Below are 25,240 nucleotides of genomic sequence, written 5' to 3'. Positions count from 1 at the left end.
AAACTCAACATTTCAAACATCAAATCCGATCCTTTTGGGCTAATTTTCTGGAAAACACTTTAAAACTCATAATATGACATGTTTCAAAGATCAATTTGCAAAATCAAAGCCCAAAGGTGAGTCAATTAAACACAATTTCAAATAAACTTCAAGAACATGATGAACATATGACATGCAAGTGTTCAATTGAAATCAAAGCTTCCAATACATAATCAAATGAGTCGAAACTTCCAAAAACATGATAAATTCATGAACTATAATCAAGATATGGACATGCATGTAGCAATTTCTATGAAAACAACCTCATGATGCTAGAACATGTACATGCATGCATGATTTAAGCTTCAATTCAACATTTTGAACCAATTCTAGACTCTAATCACCAAACTTCCATGAAACATGCAAGATACAACTTAAATACAAGTTCAAGAAGATGATTCTCCTACCTTAGGTCCTCAATTTCAAGAATGGAAGCTCAAAATGCAATCTACTCTTCAATTCTTCTAATTCTCCAAGCAATTCTTTGATGAACTCAAGTTCTCTCCTAACTCTCTCTCTGTCTCTCTAGTCGGTTTTGGTCTCAAGAATGAACAAAATGATGCAACACATAAGCTCTAACAAGACTTAACAAAGTGGCCCACTTCTATGGCATTTTGGTAATTAATGCAACTAATGTAATTCAACATTATTTAATCTAATTTAATCATTCTAAATCACATTTCCATTAAACATACCATAAAATCACATAAATTCTAATTAACATGAAACACTAATCAATTTTCAGATTCGGCCGCCGATAAGGCCTTCAATTCACAGTTGGACACTTAAAACATGAACAAATCAATTAACAGTCAAACAGATAGAAATGCATTTAAACTAATACACTCAATCAATCAGTTCAGAATGTCAGTCAAATCAGTTACTTAATCATGTTCAGTCACAGTTTAGCAGTAATCAATGGTATTATCAATAAACAGTGCTGAGGGTTGTCACAGTCTCCCCTCTTTACAAAGAGTTTGGTCCTCCAAACTCGAATTACCTTCGTTTTGGAAGAACACCGGATCTAGAGGGAACAGTTCAGGATATCTCTTGATCATATCGTCTTCCCTTTCCCAAGTGGCATATACGCCACCATGGTTTTGCCAATCAACTTTCACTAACAGAATCTCTTTGTTCCTCAACTTCTTGATCCGTCTGTTTTCAATCTGAATAGGCCGTTCTTCATAAGTGTAGTCATCACTTAGCACTACACGGGTAGGCTCAATCACATGAAAGGGATCCCGGAGGTAATCCCTCAACATTGAATATGGAACACGTTATGCATATGCTCCATTTCAGGAGGAAGCGCTACTTGATACGCCACCAGATTAATCTCCTCAATAATCTCATACGGTCCGACATATCTCGGCGCTAACTTGCCTTTAACCCCAAAACGGGTCTGCCCTTTCATCGGTGTCACTTTAACAAAAACATGATCACCTACTTCGTACTCTCTGTCTCGCCTTCGGACATCCGCATAACTTTTCTGTCGGCTTTGTGCGGTTTTCAGTCTCTGTTGAATCAGTTTTACCTTTTCGGTAGTTTCATGTACAATTTTGGGCCCAAGCAAAGGCCCATCTCCAACTTCTGCCCAGCAGATAGGAGATCAACATTTCCTGCCATACAAAGCCTCGAAAGGCGCCATACCAATGCTTGAATGAAAACTGTTGTTGTAGGCGAATTCAGCCAACGGTAAGTGGCTTTTCTAATTTCCCTGAAAATCAAGGACACACATTCTCAGTAAATCCTCCAGAGTCTAGATGGTTCTTTCTGACTGACTATCTGTTTGAGGATGGTATGCACTACTCAGTCTCAGTTCAGTACCCAATGCTGTCTGTAGGCTTTGCCAGAATCTCGATGTAAACTTCGAGTCCCTATCAGAAACAATGGACACAGGCACTCCATGCAATCTAACAATCTCATCGATATAGAGTATAGCCAATTTGTCCGCATTATAAATTGTTTTGACAGGTAAGAAGTGAGCAGATTTAGTTAGTCTATCAACAATAACCCAAATTGAGTCCATACCTTTACTGGAGAGAGGTAAACCAATAATAAAATCCATAGTGATATGTTTCCATTTCCACTCCGGTATCGGTAAGGGTTGCAGTAAGCCTGCGGGCTGTTGATGTTCGGCTTTAACTTGTTAACAATGAAGACATTTCGACACAAAAGTCAGCAATCACTTTCTTCATTCCCGGCCACCATAAATTCAGTTTCAAGTCTTGGTACATTTTCGTATTTCCTGGATGGATAGACAATTTTGAATTGTGGCCCTCTTGCAGAATTCTTCTTTTCAGTTCAGAATCACTTGATACACATAACCTTCCCTGAAATTTCAGTACATTGTTTTCAAATTTGAAACCCGGCCTCGGTCTAGATTCCCATTCCTCAATGTCCTTTTTCAAAAAGTCATCCTGTTGTTGTTTCTCTTTAATCTCTTCGATAAGTGCCGGTTGAGCAGAAATAGCAGCTAAGGCTCCACCTTGCTCATGCAAAACAATCTCAACTTCAAATTTTTCAAGGTCACCTAGCAATTCTTTCTGTCTGGTGAGTAAAAAGGCTAAATTTCAAATCGATTTCTGACTCAATGCATCGGCAACGGTGTTAGCTTTTCCTGGATGGTACAAAATTTGCAAGTCATAGTCTTTTATCAGTTCTAACCATCTCTGTTGTCTCATGTTTAGTTCTTTCTGTGTGAAGAAGTATTTCAAACTCTTGTGGTCTGTATACACCTCACATGTCGCCCCATAAAATGTAGTAACGCCAGATTTTCAGTGCAAACACTACTGCAGCAAGTTCCAAATCATGGGTCGGGTAGTTCTTTTCATGCAGTCTCAATTGTCGGGAAGCATACGCAATAACTTTACCATTCTACATTAAAATACATCCCAAACCCTTATAAGAAGCATCACTAAAAATAGTATAACCATCCGTACCTGAGGGTAGGGTAAGAATCGGTGCAGTCACAAGTTGAGTCTTTAACTCTTGAAAGGCTGATTCTCTCTAATCGGTTCAGTCAAATGATATTCCCTTTTGAGTCAATTGAGTCAATGGTAGGGCAATTTTGGAGAAGTCTTTGACAAACCTTCTGTAATACCTAGTTAAGCCTAGAAAACTTGGGACTTCAGTAACATTTGTCAGTCTAGGCCAATTCAATACTGCTTCAATTTTCTGCGAATCAACTGAAATTCCATCCTTACTGATTACATGTCCCAAAAACATAACATTGTCAAGCCAAAATTCACATTTTGTCAGTTTAGCATACAGTTTCTGTTCTCTTAGGGTCTGTAGGGCAGTTCTCAAATGATGTTCATGTTCTTCCGTGCTTTTGGAATAAATTAAAATGTCATCTATGAAAACAACTACAAATTCATCAAGGTACGGTTTGAAAATTCTGTTCATAAGATCCATAAATGCAGCAGGTGCATTGGTAACTCCGAAAGGCATAACTAAGAATTCATAATGTTCGTACCTCGTTCGAAAGGCAGTCTTTTCAATGTCCCCTGTCTTGACTTTCAACTGGTGGTATCCAGATCTAAGGTCAATTTTGGAGAACACTTGGGCACTTTGTAACTGGTCAAACAAATCATCAATACGAGACAATGGATATTTGTTTTTCACTGTTACCTTGTTCAGTTCACGGTAGTCAATGCAGAGTCTCAATGAGTCGTCTTTCTTTTTCACAAATAAGACCGGCGTGCCCCACGGTGAAGTACTGGGCCTAATGAACTTCTTATCTAACAGTTCTTGCAGCTAAACTTTCAACTCTTTCAATTCAGTCGGTGCCATTCTGTAAGGAGCTTTAGATACTGGCTCTGTACTCGGAATCACATCAATAGTGAATTCAATCTCCCTATCAATCAAATCCCCTGGCAAATCATCTGGAAAAACATCTGGGAATTCTATGACTATAGGAATACTGTTCACATCAGTTTTAGCATCAGTAGGTACAGTCAATATACAACACAGATAGCCTTTACACCCCTTTTTAATCAGTTTAAAAGCTTTCATGAATGAAATTAGATATGGGGAAGGTATTACTCCAACTCTGTTAAACACAAATTCAGGCAGTCCAGGTGGACGGAAAACAACTTGTTTTGTTACACAGTCTATGGTAGCATGATATTTCATTAACCAGTCCATTCCCAATATCACATCAAAGTGATCAATACTCAGAGGCAGTAAATCAATATACAAATGAACATCCCCAACAATAATTTCACATGCAGGGTACATATAAGCACAAGTCATGGATCCTCCAACAGGTGAAGATACAGCTAACAGATAGTTCATAGGTTCCAGTGGTCTATTTAATTTTCGCAAAAAAGCATGCGATACATATGAATGTGTAGACCCCGAATCAATCAAAACATAAGCATTTTGAGCACAAATTGAGAGTATACCTGACACAACGGTCTCGGTATTCTGTACATCTCCTGGTATGAGTGCAAACACTCGGCCTTGCCACATAGGCTCTTTTCCAGTAGCTTTGGGATTAGGTTTTGGTGCAACAGGTGATGTTGCGGCGCTGGCTGCAGCTTTACTATTGCCCTGAGGAGCAGAAGGGCAATCTTTGACCATGTGGCCCACCTTGCCACACCTGTAACAAGCACCAGATATTTTATAGCAAACCCCTTTATGTTTCTTACCACATTCAGAACAAGGCGGTATGGAACCACTTCCCTAACTGGAATTGGTTGTTGACCCGATTTTTTGCTTTTTATTCAATGAACTATTCCGGCCTTTCTTAAACTTGAAGCCTCGTCTCTTACCACGCCACTTGGTCGCTGGTGTTTCAGTCTGTTTTAGTGCCTCGATGTTCGACTCAGCCATTATTGCTCGGCCAAGAACATCCACGTATTTTAGTAACTTCAGAACATTTATCATGTCAAGGATTTCAACATTAAGGCCGCCTTCAAACTTACTGGCCTTTTTGTAATCGGTATCCACCATGTGTGGTGCATATCTGGCGAGTTCAGTGAATTTCGATTCGTACTCAGCTACGGACATAGTGCCTTGTTTTAGTTGTTCAAATTCAGTCACTTTTCGGTCCCTGACACACTGTGGAAAGTATTTCTCAAAGAAGGTTCCCTTAAACTGAGCCCAATTCATGGCAGCATTGGTGTCGCGGACCAGCATCCATCACCTTCTAGCCTCCTCTTGCAAAGTAAAAGTGGTCAATAGAACCTTGTGTGCTTTAGAACACAGAAACACTTCAAATAATTTCTTTATTTCAAGAACCCAGGCTTCGGCCTTTAATGGTTCAAGGCCTCCTTGGAATGATGGCGGTTTCATTTTACCAAACTTCTGTGTTAGAGCAATTATATCATCATTCATATTCGGTTCCGGCTGTACCGGAGGAGGTGGGGACTATTGGTTCTGTTGTTGTCTTAAGGCCTCAGTTAGCAATTCAACTGTTCTTTCTAGCCTTTCCATTCTGGCCTTTCCATTCTGGCCTCAGATGATTCAAATTCATTAGCATTTCTTGCGTTATCCATTTCACTATAGACAATTATGGCAATTATAAACATAGACAGTTGCATACTTAACATATTAACACATTAGCACATATATTCATGTCATGGCCACACACACTTTCTTATGCTCATGTAATGCCCTATTCACTTTTCTAGGACATCCTATAGCTCATTTGGACACGTGTGTGTGGTATAACTCGTGGTTTGATATCGCTCTGATACCACTCTGTCACGACCCAAACCCACCCCTATAGGTTTAACACCGTAACTGGCCAGTAATCTGTGATTACTAAAGGCCTGCTTAACAGTAATAACAGTAATACAGAGTACAAGGGCTGGTGGAAGCCAAAACAGTAATAAAAGATGTCCAATGAGCTGTGGCAATCTGTATGCAAAAAAGGCTTTTCATACATATTCACATTCAGAACCAAAACAGTATATACATACATATACAATCATCCAGGACAGGGACCTAATCCCTATTAGAACAGTACAGTACAGGTACAGTCAGTCTATACAAAAACAAAGATAGAAAGAATGAATCTAAAACACCCCACAAAAAGCCCTAGCTTGAAGGACTTGGAACCTCTCAGTGAGACACAGTGGTTAGCTTGACAAAAAGAGAGTTAACCCAAACGCTCCTAGCTTCGATCCGGTGCCTGGATACCTACATATATATATAAACAGTGAGCTAAAGACCAGTGAATAACATATGTGTAAAGAGGTTAAGAATGAATGTCCTTTCAGTATTTAAAACAGTCAGTTATAACAGTATATCAGTCATTCAGTCATAGCAGTGATATGTGGTACATCTCATAGCAAAACAGTACAGTAGGTCTTAACAAACCGAACAGTCAGTTGATGGCCATCATATCAGTAAACAGTAGTGATTCCAACATGCGAACCGACAAAGATCTCTATGACAGTAGAAATACAGTACAGTAACAGTAAATTGCTATGGATGCCACGAATATAGTTCGCAAATAGGACAAGCATTCATTCAGTAAGAAATATCATTTCAGAAAGCAGTACAGTTGATCATTCAGAAAATATTCATGATTGAATATATCTTTACAACATTGTTACTCACAGAGTTCTGGGCTACAGATAGGCTAGTGAGCGTCTTCGGATGCCAACACTAAGTTGCACGTTTGGGAAACAATAACTTAGTCCCTATCTTGACTCAACATGGTTCTATAGCATTATCCTCATTAAGATGCCTTAACTAGGCCTAGGAATGCCTAGGATGGAATGAGGATGCAAAGATGCACTTTAAAACACTTTCCAAATTTTTCAGAAAACAGGGGTCTCGCTCGAGCGTGGCTTTCTACGCTCAAGCGGACATGCAGACAAAAGATCTCCGCTCGAGCGTGACTTTACCCGCTCGAGCGGACTGCAAACTCAGGCAAAAGTACTGGATGCATGAAATTCACGCTCGACGGGCACTCGTCCACCGCTCGAGCGTGAGACACAAGTCCTCGCTCCAACGTGCATTACCTCGCTCGAGCGGACTGTAAACACATGCAAAGTACTGGATACACGTATTTCATGCTCGAGCGTTACATTCCCCGCTCGAGCGGACTGCATGAACTCAGAGTGTACGCTCGAGCATGGATCCAAAATCTGAAATTTCCAGATTTCTCTCCAAGCCTGAAACTCAACATTTCAAACATCAAATCCGATCCTTTTGGGCTAATTTTCTGGAAAACACTTTAAAACTCATAATATGACATGTTTCAAAGATCAATTTGCAAAATCAAAGCCCAAAGGTGAGTCAATTAAACACAATTTCAAATAAACTTCAAGAACATGATGAACATATGACATGCAAGTGTTCAATTGAAATCAAAGCTTCCAATACATAATCAAATGAGTCGAAACTTCCAAAAACATGATAAATTCATGAACTATAATCAAGATATGGACATGCATGTAGCAATTTCTATGAAAACAACCTCATGATGCTAGAACATGTACATGCATGCATGATTTAAGCTTCAATTCAACATTTTGAACCAATTCTAGACTCTAATCACCAAACTTCCATGAAACATGCAAGATACAACTTAAATACAAGTTCAAGAAGATGATTCTCCTACCTTAGGTCCTCAATTTCAAGAATGGAAGCTCAAAATGCAATCTACTCTTCAATTCTTCTAATTCTCCAAGCAATTCTTTGATGAACTCAAGTTCTCTCCTAACTCTCTCTCTGTCTCTCTAGTCGGTTTTGGTCTCAAGAATGAACAAAATGATGCAACACATAAGCTCTAACAAGACTTAACAAAGTGGCCCACTTCTATGGCATTTTGGTAATTAATGCAACTAATGTAATTCAACATTATTTAATCTAATTTAATCATTCTAAATCACATTTCCATTAAACATACCATAAAATCACATAAATTCTAATTAACATGAAACACTAATCAATTTTCAGATTCGGCCGCCGATAAGGCCTTCAATTCACAGTTTGACACTTAAAACATGAACAGATCAATTAACAGTCAAACAGATAGAAATGCATTTAAACTAATACACTCAATCAATCAGTTCAGAATGTCAGTCAAATCAGTTACTTAATCATGTTCAGTCACAGTTTAGCAGTAATCAATGGTATTATCAATAAACAGTGCTGAGGGTTGTCACACTTATACAAAGCTTCATTTGTAGCACCAAATATAATGTCATTCACATATATTTGTACAACAAGTGTATCATCATTTTTGGTTTTAACAAAAAGTGTTGTGTCAATCTTTCCTCTAGTAAAACTATTTTCAATCAAAAATTTGCTTAAACCACAAGATGCTTGTTTCAAACCATATAAAGCTTTTGAGAGCTTAAACACATAATTTGGAAAAGCATGATTTTCAAAACCAGTAGGTTGTTTGACATAAACCTCTTCATTTATTAAACCATTTAAAAATGTACTTTTTACATCCATTTGATAAAGTTTGAAATCTCTAAAACATGCAAATGCAAGTAACATGTGGATTGCTTGTAATCTAGCTACCGGAGCAAAGATTTCATCGAAATCAATACCTTCTTCTTGATTGTACTCGTGTGCTACAAGTCTAGCTTTGTTTCTAACAATAGTGTCGGATTCATCAAGCTTGTTTCTAAAGATTCATTTTGTGCCAATAATGGAATAATCTTTAGGTCTGGGCACTAGATCCCAAACTTTGTTTCTCTTAAATTGATTGAGCTCTTCATGCATAACCATCATCTAATGTTTATCCTATTCGGTTTCTTAAAAATTCTTTGGCTCAATCTGTGAGAGAAAAGCCAAGTTACCACAAATATTTCGAAGGGAAGAGTGAGTGGCAATACCTTTGGTTGGATCACCTAGGATTAAATCCTTAGGGTGATTATGAACAAACTTCCATTCTCGTGGAAAATCATCATTGTTTCCACCTTCTTCTTGAGGAGGGAGAATACGTTGCTCCTTCTCTTTGTTCACTTCACACAGTTGATCCTCTTCTTTGTAGATGCTTGAATCTTCTACATTTATTTCCAGTTCTACAAAATCATCACTAACAACTTGCTTTGGAAAAGAGATGTTAGTTTCACCAAATGCCACATGTATAGATTCTTCAACACCTAGAGTTCTTTTATTAAAATCACGATAAGCTTTACAACTTAAAGAATAGCCAAGAAAAATTGCTTTATTGGATTTTCAATCAAATTTACCCAAGTTGTCATTACCATTATTTTGTACATAACATACAAGTGACTAATGTTGAGCTTTCTACCATTCCAAAGTTCATAAGGGGTCTTTTTGAGAATAGGTCTAATCAAGGCACGATTTAAAATATAGCTAGTGATTTGAACAGCCTCGGCCCAAAAATATTTAGGAAGATTGTTTTCGCAAAGCATTGTTCTACTCATTGCTTCTAATGTTTTTTTTTCCTTTCTACTACACTATTTTGTTGAGGAGTTCTAGGTGCTAAAAAATTATGTCCAATTCACGCTCATCACATAACAATTCAAACTTTTCATTTGCAAGTTCTCTACCATGGTCGGTTCAAATATTAGTAATAAGAAAACCTTCTTCATTTTGAATTTTGTGACAAAGTTTTGTGAAAGAAGAGAAGGTTTCATCCTTGTGTGCTAAAAACATAATCCATGTAAATCTTGAAAAATCATCAACAACAACAAGACAATAATGTTTACCACCAAGATCTAGATGTCCTTGAGGGACCTAATAAATCCATATGCAATAATTGTAAAGGTCTAGAGATGAAAATAAGAGATTTTGATTTAAAAGATGTTTTGGTTTGTTTTCCTTGTTACCAAGCACCACAAAGTCGATCTTTTTCAAATTTTGTTTTTGGAAGTCCAACGACCAAATCCTTTCTCAAAAGTTTAGCAATTAAATCCATATGAACATGACCAAGTCTTCTATGCCATAACCAACTACTATCATTATTAGCATATAAACAATTAACATCACTAACACAGAGATCATTGAGATGAAAAACATAAACATTGTCAAGTCGATTACCAACAAATAGTGCTTTCTGATCAATTGTGCTTTCAATGTTGTAATGTGATTTATCAAAAATAACTTGATTACCCGTATCACATAATTGGCTAATACTAAGTAAATTATGCTTAGGTCCATTCACAAGAAGAACATTTTCAATAGAAGGGTTAGAAGAAATACCGATGCTACCAATACCAATAATTTTTCCTTTCTTGTTGTCTTCGAAAGTGATAAATCCTTCATCCTTCGATGATAGAGTTGTAACACCCAACCCTTCACATGTCATCAATATTGTCTGCTTTGGGCCACGCCCGCACGGATTTGTTCTTCCTAGTGGGTCACTCATCCCAGAACTACTCCAGCCTAAGCACGCTTAACTGGGGAGTTCTGTTAGGGATTTCACCACCTAGGAAAAAGTCTTGATGCTATATAAAGGTCCAGGTTTTTACTTTTATAGCCTAGGAACTCCCCCTCCATTCCTGATGTGGGACACCGGGACCTTACAATCCACTCTCTTAAGGCTGCACGTCCTCATGCAGTAGCCTGCCAGCTCACAAGCCTGGCTACAAGCACCGAGAGATGCCAGGGACCCACACTCGGTACTTCGAAGAGTCGGCTCTGATACCATTTGTAACACCTCAATCCTTCACATGTCATCGATATTGTCTGCTTTGGGCCACGCCTGCGCGGATTTGTTCTTCCCAGTGGGTCACCCATCCCAAAACTACTCCAGCCTAAGCACGCTTAACTGGGGAGGTATGCTAGGGATTTCACCACCGGAGAAAAGGGCTCAATGTTATATAAGGGTCTAGATTTTTAATTTTATAGCCCAGGAACTCCCCCTCCATTCCCGATGTAGGACATCGGGACCTTATAAGAGTAGTGAAGAAAGATTTGTCTCCAATCATGTGTCTAGAGCATCCACTATCAAGATACCACCTTTCTTCTTTAGCTTTGGACTTAAGGCATACCTACAACAAGACATCATATGTTGGATTTTGGTATCTGTGATTTCTTGGATCCTTCTTGGTTAGCATGATTAGTACCTTTATACAATCCAAATCTTTTTAACCCCCATGTTCATATTCTTTGTAAATGGACAAGTATATATATAATGACCTTTCTTCCTACAATAATGACAAGCAATATAAGGGTGTGTCATGGGAGATCCTTTTTCAAAAATTGTGTTAAGTTACTTTTGTTTCTTAATAGGGTTATATCCAATGTCCGCCTTATCAAAAACACACATTTGACTACCAAAAAGCTTGTTGAGATAATCTCTTCCTTTTACAAAATTTTCAAGAGTTTTATTCAAATCATCAGCACTACTTTTCAAAAAAATTCTCACTAGAAATGGTATTAGGGTCATTCTTCAAAGCAAGGTTCTCTTTTTTCAATTCATCCACATTGTTAGATAAAGATGCAACTAATTTCTTTAATACATTATTTTTTGCACATACTTTTCTAAACTCATCATGTAATTCAAGAACTCTCAAGATCTTTATTATTGAAAGTTACCTCGTCTTGAGTGGTTTCTTCATCTCCAAGTGCCATTAGACAAAGGTTGGCTACTTTATCATTTGAACTATCACCATCTTCTCCCTAAGCTGCTATCATGGCCTTCTTGTTCCTTTTGTAGTCTTTTCCAAGTTTCTTCAATTTTGGACAATCCATCTTGATGTGTCCCAGATTCTTACACTCATAGCAAATGATAGGTTCTTTCTTTTGGATGTCATCTTTGTTGTACTCTTTCTTGAAACGTCTTATTCCTCCATGATTTCTCTTCTTGTAGTACTCTTTGAGATTTTTACCAAACATGGCATATCCTTCATCTTCACTAGTGTCCTTATTTTCTTCTTTATATGATGATGCATTGAATGCAATTCCACTCTTCTTTTTATCTTCATCATTCTCATGTCCTTCCATAGTGATATCATGAGTCATTAGAGAACCCATGAGCTCATCTAATCCAAGAGTTAAGAGGTTCTTTGCTTCAATAATGGCTGTGATTTTAGCCTCCCAATTCTTTGGTAAACACCTAAGAATTTTTCTCACTGACTCATTGTTAGTATAGGTTTTTCCAATAGATTTCAAAGAATTTACAATTTCAGTAAATCTAGTAAACATGCTTGAAATAGATTCATCAGATTTCATTTTAAACAATTCATAACTATGAACAAGCATATCTATACGAGATTCTTTAACTTGGTTAGTGCCTTCATAAGTTACTTCAAGTTTGCCCCAAATTTCTTTAGCTGAGTCACAACTAGATATTTTTTTATACTCATTAGAGTCTAAACCACATACAAGGGTGAGTTTGGCTTTGGCATTGGCTTATAACAATCTATGATCCCTCTCATCACATTCATCTTCAGTTTTAGGTACACTACTGTTGTTTACTAATTTGGTAGGGATTTTCGGACCTTTGGTGACTATAATCCAAATAGCATAATCTATGGCATGAAGATATAGGGTTATCTTATCTTTCCAATGGCTATGGTTATTTCCATCAAACAAAGGGTGGCCTATTGGTGGCTTGGCCTTCAACAGTGCCAGTATTAGCTATGGTTGCCATGGATTGAAAACTCTCAGATGGTTAAATCTAAGCAAGAGTCTAAGCTTTGATACCAATTGTTGCCCAAAAAGTAACTTAAGATGGGGTGAACTAGGTTTCTACAAATTAAAATTAATATTACCCCAATAAAAATTACAACTAGTAGAAGATTCTTGAATAATGAAAAATAGATAACTTGATTAAGCACAATGAGAAAGTATCAGTGACGTAGCTAACCAAAAATGCAGTGAATGATTTTTTACTTAACACAAAATATCAAATAATTTGAGGCTTGAGACAAAATAAATAACAGATTATGATTTTGATAGACTAGCAAAGGATTTAGCTATCAAAGTAACTACAAGCTCATAACAGATGGCTATAGCAATTAAGGGAAGAGAATAGATGTTTAGCACAATAATAGCAAATGGTATATCAAATATAGCTATAGCAGTGAAGAATATAAAATAGATTAAGGAAGAGGAGGCAAACAGATTTATAATGGTTTAGTCTCAACCAAGCCTGCATCTACTCCTCAAGCTTCACTTGAGATTTTTCACTATCCTCTAGCTTCATAAGAGTGCTAGCAACCTCTTCACAAATGGAGCAATCCTCCACAAATTTTACACAAACTTTCAACGTCTGAAACATTGCACTCCTCAGGTGATTCTCAATCACGCTCAAAGAGTCAAGAGACCTGAGTGTACTATACTCTTACAAGATTGAAATGAAGGTGTTTTTGCTTTCAAAGAAATCTACAAGAATAATTTCTCAAAGATAGATATACAATATTGAAGCTCATAATTTTTCTATAAATCCTCTTATAGAAATATGTGCTTAAGGCTTAAGCTCACTATAATTTCTAAAGGAAAAATGAAAACCAGATGAAGAACACTTCAGAGAATAGACAAAAATGAGAGTGATGAAAGATTCAAAATGTGCATAGCACATTGCTTTGTTGCTCTGTCTCTATGCTTGCTCTTGTTCACAAAGATTTGTATATAACAAAGATGGTGCTTTGTTATGTTTGATAGAGCCCATCCTTTTCTTCCCGTTGAAGATGTAACAGTTGATTTTGGGTCACTGCTTGAGCAGTCAAGTGTCATTTTGTCACTCGAGCGGAGTTTTGCAACTTTCAGTATCTCGCAGGTTTGTAGGCAAGACCGCTTAAGTGAAGGAAAGGTCGCTCGAGTGTAAAATGAAAGCTCCCAGTATTTTCACCATAGCTCACAAAACTTCTGAGACCTTGCATTTACCTCTCGAGCATTGGAAAGTTAACTCGAGTGGTCCCTTTGTATTTTGGCACTTCGCTTGAGCGATGGAAAGTTAGCTCGAGCGGTCTGGTCGGGACATCAGAGTTACATTGCGATCCAAACACTTTTCTAACTTATTTCTCTCACACCCCTTCTCTCTCAGCCCTCTTTCCAAAACCCTATCTAGAAAACCTTAGATTTCATCTAGTAAGAGCAAGAATCGATCTTTGGGTCTTCATTAAAGTTGTTATCCTCGTTAGGAGCTATGTTTTGAACCTATTAGATTGTGGTATTTTGAAAGTTTATCACATGGACCTTCATCTCTCTTCTTACAATCCTTGAGCTAGGAATGCCATCACGCTTGTATATCTATACTTTGGTTTAATGTTTGTGAATCTTAAGATGTATGGACCTATTGAGATGGATGGTGTACATATATATATATATATATATAGGTTTTGTGTTGATGAAGTGGTTGTGTGAGATTAATAATGGGTTGTGTAATCAATTATGAAGTAGTGAGTAAATACACATGAATTAAGGAAAATGAGTACTTGGAAAGGAATGCCCCAAATTTTCATGGGTAACCCTAAGGGTTGTTCTTGATTTTGACTTAATGGAAAGTTGATAAGTAAAATTTGTGGAATCCTTATGATTACTTTTGCTGTGCTTAAAATGTTATGTTTTGGAATGTGTTTGAGGTGCCCACTTTCCCAGTGTAAGGGAGGACGACTAATGTGGAAATGTGTTTGAGGAGCCCACTTGCCCGGTTCACGTGAGAGAAACGAATGTGGGGATGTTGTGAGGTGTCCACTAGCTTGTTCATGTGAAGACGATGAAAGTGGAAGGTTTGAGGTGTTCACTGGCCATCCGTGTGAGGATGGAAACATATGGAGATTGAGTGCTAAATTGAGTGTTGTGTGATAGCTTTTAAACCAATGGAAATTCATGGGCATCAATAAAGGTTACGCATATTTAAACCAAATGTTTATATACTTGGTTAAAGTTATTCTCTACTGGGCAATTGCTCAGTCCTATTTACTAACATTTCAAGAAGTGAAGAGCTCCAAAATCGTCAATGAAGAAAAAGAAAAAAAAGACTACCTCTTTTCAAAATCTAAACTTTTGTGAACTTGAAGTTGTAATGTAATTAGGGAACTCCTTTTCTACCTTTATTTTGAGTTTTTTATTTTTGTATTAAGTGTCACAATGTAATTAGTAAACTCAGAGGGCTATGTAATTGTTTTGTAATCTTCTCTAGCTCACTAAACTGAGATCCGTATTTTGTAATTTTGTAAACAAAATCTGCAGTTCAATGAGAAAGAGAAATATTTGAATAGAATTGTGATTATGTGTTGATGTGGAGAATGTTCTTTTAATTGTTCAATAAGAATTATATGTATAGGGTGTTACAGAAGGGATGGGTTGGTGATGGCTGAGGATGATATTAGATTGATGCTTTAGATATTCCCTAACATTTTGCCCGTCAAATGATGGGTCACTGATACAAAAACAATTCTTTTCTCTTCACACCAATAGTTCTAGTATAAGCTGCTTATAGAGAGACGTCTGCCAGATGTCCAAAGTAAAGCTTTGTGTCTGTGGGTCATTGAGCATACTGTTGGTCTAACGTCCGGACCGAAACAGAATTGATCTGAAATGAAACTAGGCCAAAATGCCTTGGCCGGTCATCCTCCCGGATGTTTGCTCGGTCATCCCTGCCTGCCTAAAGCTGCAGAAGAAAATTGCCAAAAAATGGCATGACCGGTCGACAGGTCAGTCGTCCGACCCCTTGTGGGCTCGACCTCTTGTGTTCTACTGCTTTGGTCCATTGGTTTGGTACATGTTTAAGCCTCATTTTGAACTCAAGAATGACATGATTAGGATATAAACATGGATGAAAATATTATGGGGTAAATTATAAGAATTCAATCTATTTTGTTCTTTCAAATAAATCAAAACATAATTAAAACAAAATAGAAACAATCATCAAAATCAAATATGTCTAACACATATTGTTTCAAAACAATATTTAAGAACATATCTTTACAAAATTATTAATCACAATGGGTTGATCTTGCGATGTCCCCTTGTGCAAATGACCTACATATCACAATCATATGAATTCGATAAAACAGAACATTCATTTACTTATTCACATTAATTCTAATGGGTTTCTAAATGTCTTTGAATTTCCCAGAGGGTCAAAACAAGTTTAAAAACATGTTTAGAAGGTCAAAAGGACCAAAAGAAAATAAATCACAATTTCTCTATTTTCCGCACGTACGGAAGGTACCGCACGTGCAAGCTGCACATGCAATTAAAGTAGTAGTTGATCCCCTATTTTTGGTCTGTCTTCTGCACATGCAGGGCTCACAAACGCACATGCGGTTCTGGGTAATTTTGAGCAGTCCAAAAATTCAATAAGTGTAAGCCTTTAAAACTCAATTTGATGTCCAAAACTTGTACAAAAACCTCAACAAACATGAAAAATATACATGAATCAAGCTCAATTTCAGCTCAATTTCAACTCAATTGAATCAAAACTTCTTTTAATTTCAAAATCAAGCTCTCCATTCCTATGAATTCAAAAGTTCCATTACTTAAGCTTCAAACTCAATTATATACCCCCTTGCATGGATGAATCCTTCACATAATCTTGTTGCATGTAAGTTACATAGCTCAATTCTTGTATAATTCTCCAAATTGAACTCAAATTCTGCAAATTCAAAGAATTAAACTCGTGTTCTTGAACCTAACTTAATTAATTATACAAAACCTAACTCCTAACAAATTATGTGTTTAATCTTCAAATTATTCCTTGATTTCACTTAAGATTTGAGTTATCTACAAGATTTTAAGTTGAATTACATACCTTAAGCTTGGATTCTTGAATTAACTTAGAGGTTTCCTCAATTTTCCCCCCTTCTTCTCCCTTGAGCTCTCTTTCCTTTCTTTTCTCTAGTACAAGTTTGGGTTCTACCTAACTCTAGACTTAGCTTCAACATATATATCTACTATCTAATTATCTAGTTAATTAACTTAGGTTAGATTAATTTCTAATTAGGCTTAATTAATCAACTTGTGGCGCCCCGATTCTACACTATTGGTTGCAGTCAAGGGAGAGTCACTAATGAGTCCTATGGTCAATAACCAAGTAAGATCCCAGATCGCCAGAGGAGTCAATTTAGCCTCCCTTCTAAGTCCAGCTTTCTTAGACAGCGCACTGCCCTTTTGACAGACCTTAAAAGGTATTGACCCAAGGTCTCATACGCAATGATAAGGTTCTTACATAGAATATAAATACATAACAATTACAATATATAACTCAAAAGATGGTTTCATTACATTACATTCCAAAAGAAAGCCCAAATCTTCAAATGAGTCTTCACAAAACATCTAAAGAGAAAACTTCTAATTTTTTTTTTTAGGATAGCCAAAAGTCTTCAAAGGTTTCGGGCTCGTCGTCTCTAACTATAAGTTCCGCTTCTTCACCTGGTATGATATGCCGTGAGGTTTGAATGCCCAGTAAACACACACACACCCTACCCCTTTTTCCCAGTCCAATACACAATCACAATTATAGCATCAAGTAATAAAGCACAATACTCAATTAAATAAATAAATGGTTAAGTTAGGTGTTAGCAAACTAGAAATCCCCCAAAGAGATTTCGTCCTCCCAACCACAAGAATCGGGCGCGGATTATTCGGTATGCCCCCTCTTTTGCTGTTTTGTTGCAGAACCAACCTCGGATGCCTACCAACAGTTATATACCGCGTAGCACCAACCGCAGGGCCTCAAAAGAGACGGTAAAATAGGGCCTTGCCCAAATCCCTCCTTACACCAAACCACCTAGGGTCCGAATACAACCGCTCCGTTTAAGGGTTCCGAAAACCACTTGCGCAAGACTTTAACTCTCAAATAGGGAACGCATCCCAACAATCCATATATCACATATACTCATCTTTTTATTTCTCAAGTGTCCGAAAACCCAATACCCTCCCTATTAGGTTTCCCGTTGAATTAAATATTTTACAACAAGGTCAGTCCAACTTATAAGACAACAATATCCATATAAGCATGCATTCTTAAGATGAGAAAGGTAAATAACATAACCTCAACACATATAATATCATGCCAAGATATGATCATAAGCTAATAAGCAATCTCATGAACTCAAAGGTATAAAACATCCACACATAATAAAATTTCCAGATTTAGCGTTGCATAAAGATTAAAATGAAAGGTCTATTTTAGATCTTTTACTGGACGTGGCCTTCCTATGGTTCGTAGGGAATTTGATCTAGTTTCTAGAAAATTTTTCAGAAATGGGATTGCTTTTCCAAATTTTAAGTTATTTAGAAAATATTTCAGCGCTGTCCAGAATCTGTCCAGATCCGTCGATCGTTACGTAAATTTGATTTTCTTGCAAACCGCTTGATGTTTTTCGATGAACCAATTTTAGTTGAAAGCTAACACCTTAAGGAAGGTTTTGGCATAAAATAGAGGTCCAGAATAATTTTGTACATTTTCTAGAATTTCTGGAAGTGGGCTGCAAAAACAGATTCTAGGGTACTTTGCCCAAAACAAGAAGATTTATGAAAAAGGGGTTCCACCAAGGGAAAGTTTCATTTCTTTTGTGAAGAAAATATGCTAACTATCACATGTTTGACTCAGAAAATTTGTTTGAAAGAGTGCTCTTGAAAAGTTGAGAGATTGGTACAAAAAAAAGATGGTTTTGTGCCAAAATGAGGAAAATACAAGAGAGGTGTAATCAATACTCAACCCTTATCATTTTTAACATAATAACTTAGTAATAACAGATCTGGAAACATTATTTAGAACCTTTAGAAACATGTATTAGAAAAAGAAAATGAAAGAGAAGGTTGTGTTTATGTCTTACCTTCTAAACTTTGCTCAAGAAGCTCTCTTCTTCCTCCTTCTTCTCCTCTAGACTTCTCCCTCTTGCTCTCCTCCCTCTCTCTCTAACCGAAATGTGTGTGTGAGTGAGTGTGTTGTGTGTGTTTGCAAGCTAGGGGGTGTGTTGGTATTTATAGGCAAACTTTTGAGGCAAAAAGTCGTAAATGTCCCTTAGTTGGATATGGATGGAAAGGTTAAGATTTGTTTGAATTCTAAGGAAATAGAAGGGATTTGGGAGGTTTGTTCATTGATTTAGGCCACACATAGTTAAAATGGAACTAGTTTTGAAATTAGCAACCTAGGTCTAGGTCACTAGGTTGTGTTTTTTCCTAGAATCTCATGATGGTGTGTCTTGGAAATAGATTTCTCACCTCCTCCAAGGAAGGGCCGGCCATAGGGAAGTGTGAAGGGCCTAATTTTTAATTATTTTATGTTCTAGGCACACTCCTCTAGGTGTATATGTATATATATATATATATAACAAGATTGATGGTACTTCAAGGTACAAGGTACAAGTACTAGTTTGGGGTAAGTTTAGAATTTAAATAAAGAGTGAGGGCTTGGAGTTAAATACATGTAACTTATGTAGAATTAAATTAGGTTAGGGATCCTAATCCAATTGGGAAATTCCTGTTTCGATAAAAATAAAAATAGTAATGCTAATCGACAAGATTTGAATTAATTCAAGTAAACGAGGGGCTTTAAAAAAAAATTCAACATTAGGGTTTTCAAAGTGAATACATATTTCGGGGGCTTCACACAACTAGTTTAACTTTTAATTTATGACATAAATTAATTGATCTTTCCTTAATAGACTCAAAGTTTTATGATCATGACTTAATCCAATTATTTAATCTACTCTTAATTTAAGCTTAATTAATTATTTTTAATTTACATCATTCTGAATCAAATTTTTATAAACTCCCATAATGCTTTAAATATTCAATCTAGTTGATTAAGCTCGTCAATTAAGGTTTTCTAAGTCATATAGACATTCAAATTCTGATTTAAACCATAACACCTCGCATATATTTTCACACACATACAAATCTCAACAAATAATAATATCAAAATCATAATTTCCTACAATTAAATAGATGTAAACATGATATGCATGGTTGTGTTATTATACAAAATGACCTTGATTCCCATAGTTATAACACTTGACTTTGTTCTTGTTTTTATTTCCAGTGCACTTGCCTCGACGGCGCTTCTCCACATTATCTCTCTTAGGACCAAGGTTACCAGCTGCACTATCATGTTTTCCTTGTCTGTTGCGCTTAGGCCTGAATGCCTGACGCTGCTCTTCTTGGGCAACAAGGATAGTGTCGCAGTGTGACCCAAGGTGCTTCGCTTCAAACTCAATTTTGTCAAATCTCAAAATAAGAGCATGCATCTTGTTGCAAGTTGGTCCCACAGGTAATATTCAATTGATTCCACATGTCATGAGCAATGGGGTTTGTCTCAAACTCTCCGGTGAGATCATTGTGCATGTTGCTAAGCATAATATAGCGCTTGCATCAATCTCCCTTGACTCAATTCTGATGGGTTTCTGTGTCACAACGATATTGGGCAGTGGTCCTTTCTTTAGATCGGATCTTAAGGGAGGTCAATTTTTTTATGACTTCTTATTCATTAAGCAAATATTAAATTTCATCTTTGGTGAGGTCAGTAACAACATTCATAAAGGCCATTTTACTACATTGATTGCACAGGATTTGACATTAGCACACTTTAAAAAAAATTATTCACAAAAACACAATTGGCATACAATATTTTCACTTACATAGAGAGATCGAAAATTTCGCTAAGCTCATAATCATCTCCCCCTATGTGAGCTAAAATATGGCACCCAATTAATTTTGAATAAAATTATGTAAGAGGTAAAATCATCTCTTATTTCCACAACATTAAATCATGCATAATATATATATATATATATATGAGTCCAAAAATGTGTCATACAATTTTGCGAGTGGGCTCCTCTTGAAACCTTGTTGGTAATATGGTATAACATATTAAGGCAACCTTGAAATGTATTGGTGATAGTGAAACACATCCCCTTACATTGCTATGAAAAAAAAATACATCAAAAAAAATAATTAATTACAACCCAAAAGAATCCTAATACATTGATTCTTAAAAAAATAAAAATTAAAAAAATATTATAAAAAATAAAAAAATAAAAAGAGAAAATAACTTGGGAATGCCACTTCAATAATACATTTGTGGGGTTTACCTTTAACAATACAAAATAAATAAATAAACATGTGCACGAAAAATTACAAACATTACCTTCATCCAAACATACATCAACAATAAATAAATAAATGGTCAAAGGATGGAGGTCAAACTACAATTCCTACCTAAGAATATTGTATAGTAATGAAAATCTAAGACTCAAAAATACATAGTAGTTCTGAACTAATATATATTAAGTAATTAATAAATTAATTTCACAATTTAATAGCACAAAACTAAATGCTAAATCAATCAAAAGGAATTAACAAATTATGCATGATTATTGATAAAATAGAAAAAAATAATTTCTAGAATTTATTTAAATTTTTCTGCAATTATTAGAATTGTATTTTTCATTTTCTATAATTTTCAGAATTAAAATATATATAAACATGTAAGACTATCCAAAGAAAATTCAAAATAAATTAATTCTGATAACAGTGGCCAAACCAAATTACACAGAAAAATAGAATAGGTAGTCAGCTACACCACGCGTGTACTATATGCGCCTCGGGAATGCGTGATCATGCGTTGTTGCTGTAGGTTTGCGCGCATAACAGGCACACACACGTCCACGCGCCACATGGCACGTGTGCCTTGTGTACTGCTATTCAGCCACAACCAATACAACAGCGATACATACCACTAATTTTGAAGGTTTAAAAAGACCACTAATGACATGACACTCAATAAAAAAAGAAAAAAAATATAACACCAAGGCCAAAATATCAAATCATTCCTGATGGGACCTACTACCACATCATTAGTGATAGCACTAATTAATGCTCTCACTCATTTTCCCAAGCAATAGGAGCCGCACTGAGCCATGCCGTGCTGGTCGCGCTGCGCTACTTCAGTTGCTGTGTTCTGTTGGCGTCAGCTTTTGACTTTCCAAAAGCTTTTGCCTTGTTTGGTTTGTGTTTCTCAAAAAAATTTAGGAAAAATTCTCTACAAATAAGTTTTCAAAAGTAATCAAACCAAACAAATTTTTTCAAAAATTTTGGTTTACAAGTTTTCCAAACAAATCTCTCTCTCATACACATCAAATCAATCATTTTTTCCAAAGCTCTCTCTCAAAATAATTTTTCAAAACATCTTTTGAAAAAAAATCAAACCAAACAAATTTTCGTACTTTTTATCTCAAAACATGTTTCTCAAATACAAACCAAACAAGCTCTTTATTTTTCCCAAAATTTCTCAAAAACAACGGGTGTGTTTCTTTTGTATTTGTAGAGTAGTTTTGAGATAAAAAAGTACGAAAACTTATTTGGTTTATCTTTTTTCAGAAATGGTTTTTGAAAATTGTTGTGGGGAGAGAGTTTTAAAAAAAGTGATTAATTTGATGTGTACGAGAGACAGGGTGATTTTGGAAAATAGGTAATCAAACAAAATTTTGAGATTTTTTTTGAAAAAATTTGTTTGATTTGATTACTCTTAAAAATTTGTTTGTAAAGAATTTTTCTCAAAATTTTTTTTCTGAAAAACAAACCAAACAAGGCCAACAATTTTGATCTAAAAGTCTTTGAAAAGCCATAACTTTTTCAATATAACTCCGATTAAAGCCCATTTTATATAGATGGAAAGCTTAAAAAGAGTACTTTCATAATATATGAATTTAAGTCATAGAAAATGAAATTTTATATACTATTGTTTTAGATTAAAAAATTTGCTCTAATGGAGTTTTCAAAAATTAGGATTTTCCCAAAAACCTTTTCAACATGCCATGATATTCAACAATATTGAAACAAATAATATTCAATTAAACATGAATAACTCTAATCTATGGCAAGCAAATCATATGAGGCGAAAACAAACAATACAACTATGATACCAATAAAGGAAAATAACACAGGTAATATTACCTCATGTGGAAACGGTTTTGATTGAATGCTTGAATTACGAGTCTCATTTGGAAAATCATCCGCCAATTGAAAAGGTACTAGAGTTTCTCGACGTTATATCCACACTCCAAATTCCTAGGTTCTACAACTGTGACCTAAGAGGGAAGAATATTTTGTAGAGGATTTTCGAGTAAACTCCTACACCAATACATATTATTATTTTCTCTATATCAGAGAATCTCTGCTCATAGAGGTGGAGTTGTAATCTCTCACAACAACTCAAACACTTCTTTAGATAATTCTCTTAATTATCTTATATTATAAATCATGTGAATTATCTACAACCCATGTAGATACTCCATGAGTTATGGGTTGGGCCAAATTCGACCCAATTTCCAACATACATAATGAGGACTTTTACATGATTTTATATATTTAATCTCAACAAACTAATATCATTATACTACTATACAAACAAATACATTTTATCTCACATCTCCAACTTAATACTACCTCACTAGCAATTCCCTCTTTCAATCTCACTGTCCTAATAATCATATACAACATAGTCTGATAAACACACAGGGCCTTAAAATCTTGCCTCTCCTCATTTAATCTAACTATACTAATAATCCACTACGCCAAAATTGGGCTTTAGCGGCGGTTTTTTACCGCCGTTAAAGGCTGTAAAACCGCCGTTAAAGCCTTTAACGGCGGTATTAACGGCGGTTTCGTTACCACCGTTTCTGCGTGTGTCGGAAAAAGTGAAACTGTCGTAAAAAGGCAAATTACCGTCGTTAAAAGTCGACCAAAAACGGCGGTAATATAGGACCAAAAACGGCGGTTTTTTACCGCTGTAAATAGGTTCAAATTTTTCAAAAAATAATTCTTTCTTCTTGCACTCCCCAAGTTTTGAACCCAAGACCTCTCATCCACCAACACCAACCACTCTACCACAACCACTCTTCATAAAATATATTCCCTAAATAAATATTTAAACATTACTTTTACTTTATTGTAGATGGTTTCGCCGTAGCTCGCCGGAGCTTCGCCGGAGCACGTCGGAGTTTCGCCGGAGCTCCGCCGGCAAAGACCGCCGTCATTAACGGCGGTAATGATTGGGCATTAGCGGCGGTTTTGTTACCGCCGTTAAAAGTGGGCATTAACGGCGGTTTCGTTACTACGGCTAAAAGTGGGTTTCATTACCGTCGTTAAAGACACTTTTAGTGGCGGTTTTTTTAATGGCGGTAACGAAACCGCCGTTAATGATACATTAACGCGGTATTAACGGCGGTTTTTGTTACCGCCGTTAATAGTACCTTTAACGGCGGTTTTCGTTACCGCCGTTAAAAAAACCGCCGTTAATGCCCTGTTTTGGCGTAGTGATCATAACCAAACTAATCCGATAAACAAACGTGGGAGATTTGGTAACCAAAGTCAATCGTTGAACTCTGTATAGTTTTTTTTTTTCGTGGCCATTTATTTAATTATATATAGTTATGTTATAACGTGAATGTTTAATCAAGTTCCTGTAAGTTTAAGTTATTAGGTGCACCATTGTCAAATAAATTATACATAGTTAATTTATTTTACTCTTTAGACGTATTTAGATTCACGAATAAATTACTGGGATCATATAGAGGTATACAATTCCTATTCAATGGACTAGGTCCATAAGACCAAGGAGTTTATAATAATTAATAAAGAATAATATAACCCACTTAAGCATAACCCTCAAATAAATACTACATCTTAGAGATCATTTCTTCCTAAAGTACTAATCCAATTAATGGGTAATCATGAGTTGTGTGGAACCCGTTATAGCTTACAAAAATTGACTTAGATCAACTACTTTTGAAGCATTTAGAGCATTTTGATCACAAAAATGATAAAATGGTAAATACGTATTCAAACTAAAATTATTCATTGACTTTGCAGTTACTAACGATGAAATTTGGGAAAATTTCTCGATTTACGCAACATTTGGACAAGTTTACTATTTTTTTTTTAATTATTATACTTCTGTTCAAAAAAAAATTCAATGGATTTCGCAAATGTTTCGAGTTTCTTATACACAAGTTTTGTTTGGTTTAAATTTTCAAAAATTATTTTTAAACGGATTTTTATTTGTCTTTATTAATTAATTTATTTTTTTTCATATTTTAGTTGAAAAATTTTGCTATGCATCTAAAAAAACTAAAAGAAAATTAACTAAACATGAAAAAAATCACTACAAAACAAACGAAAACCTGAACAATAATGCACACATATTTTTAGTCAAATTTTTATTTATTTTTTGAGAATTTTTTTAATATCATAATCAATTTCTTTTACTTTTTAGATATATTTAGATTCACAAATAAATTACTTTTATCGTATTGAGATTTACTGTTCCTATTCACTGGACCACGTCATAAGACCAAGAAGG

This window comes from Camellia sinensis, chromosome 9 (genome assembly GCF_055761805.1).
Source record: "Camellia sinensis isolate YWXY chromosome 9, ASM5576180v1, whole genome shotgun sequence".
Classification (NCBI taxonomy): domain Eukaryota; kingdom Viridiplantae; phylum Streptophyta; class Magnoliopsida; order Ericales; family Theaceae; genus Camellia; species Camellia sinensis.
The sequence above is the reverse complement of the archived record's forward strand: the minus strand, read 5'-3'. Positions refer to the sequence as shown.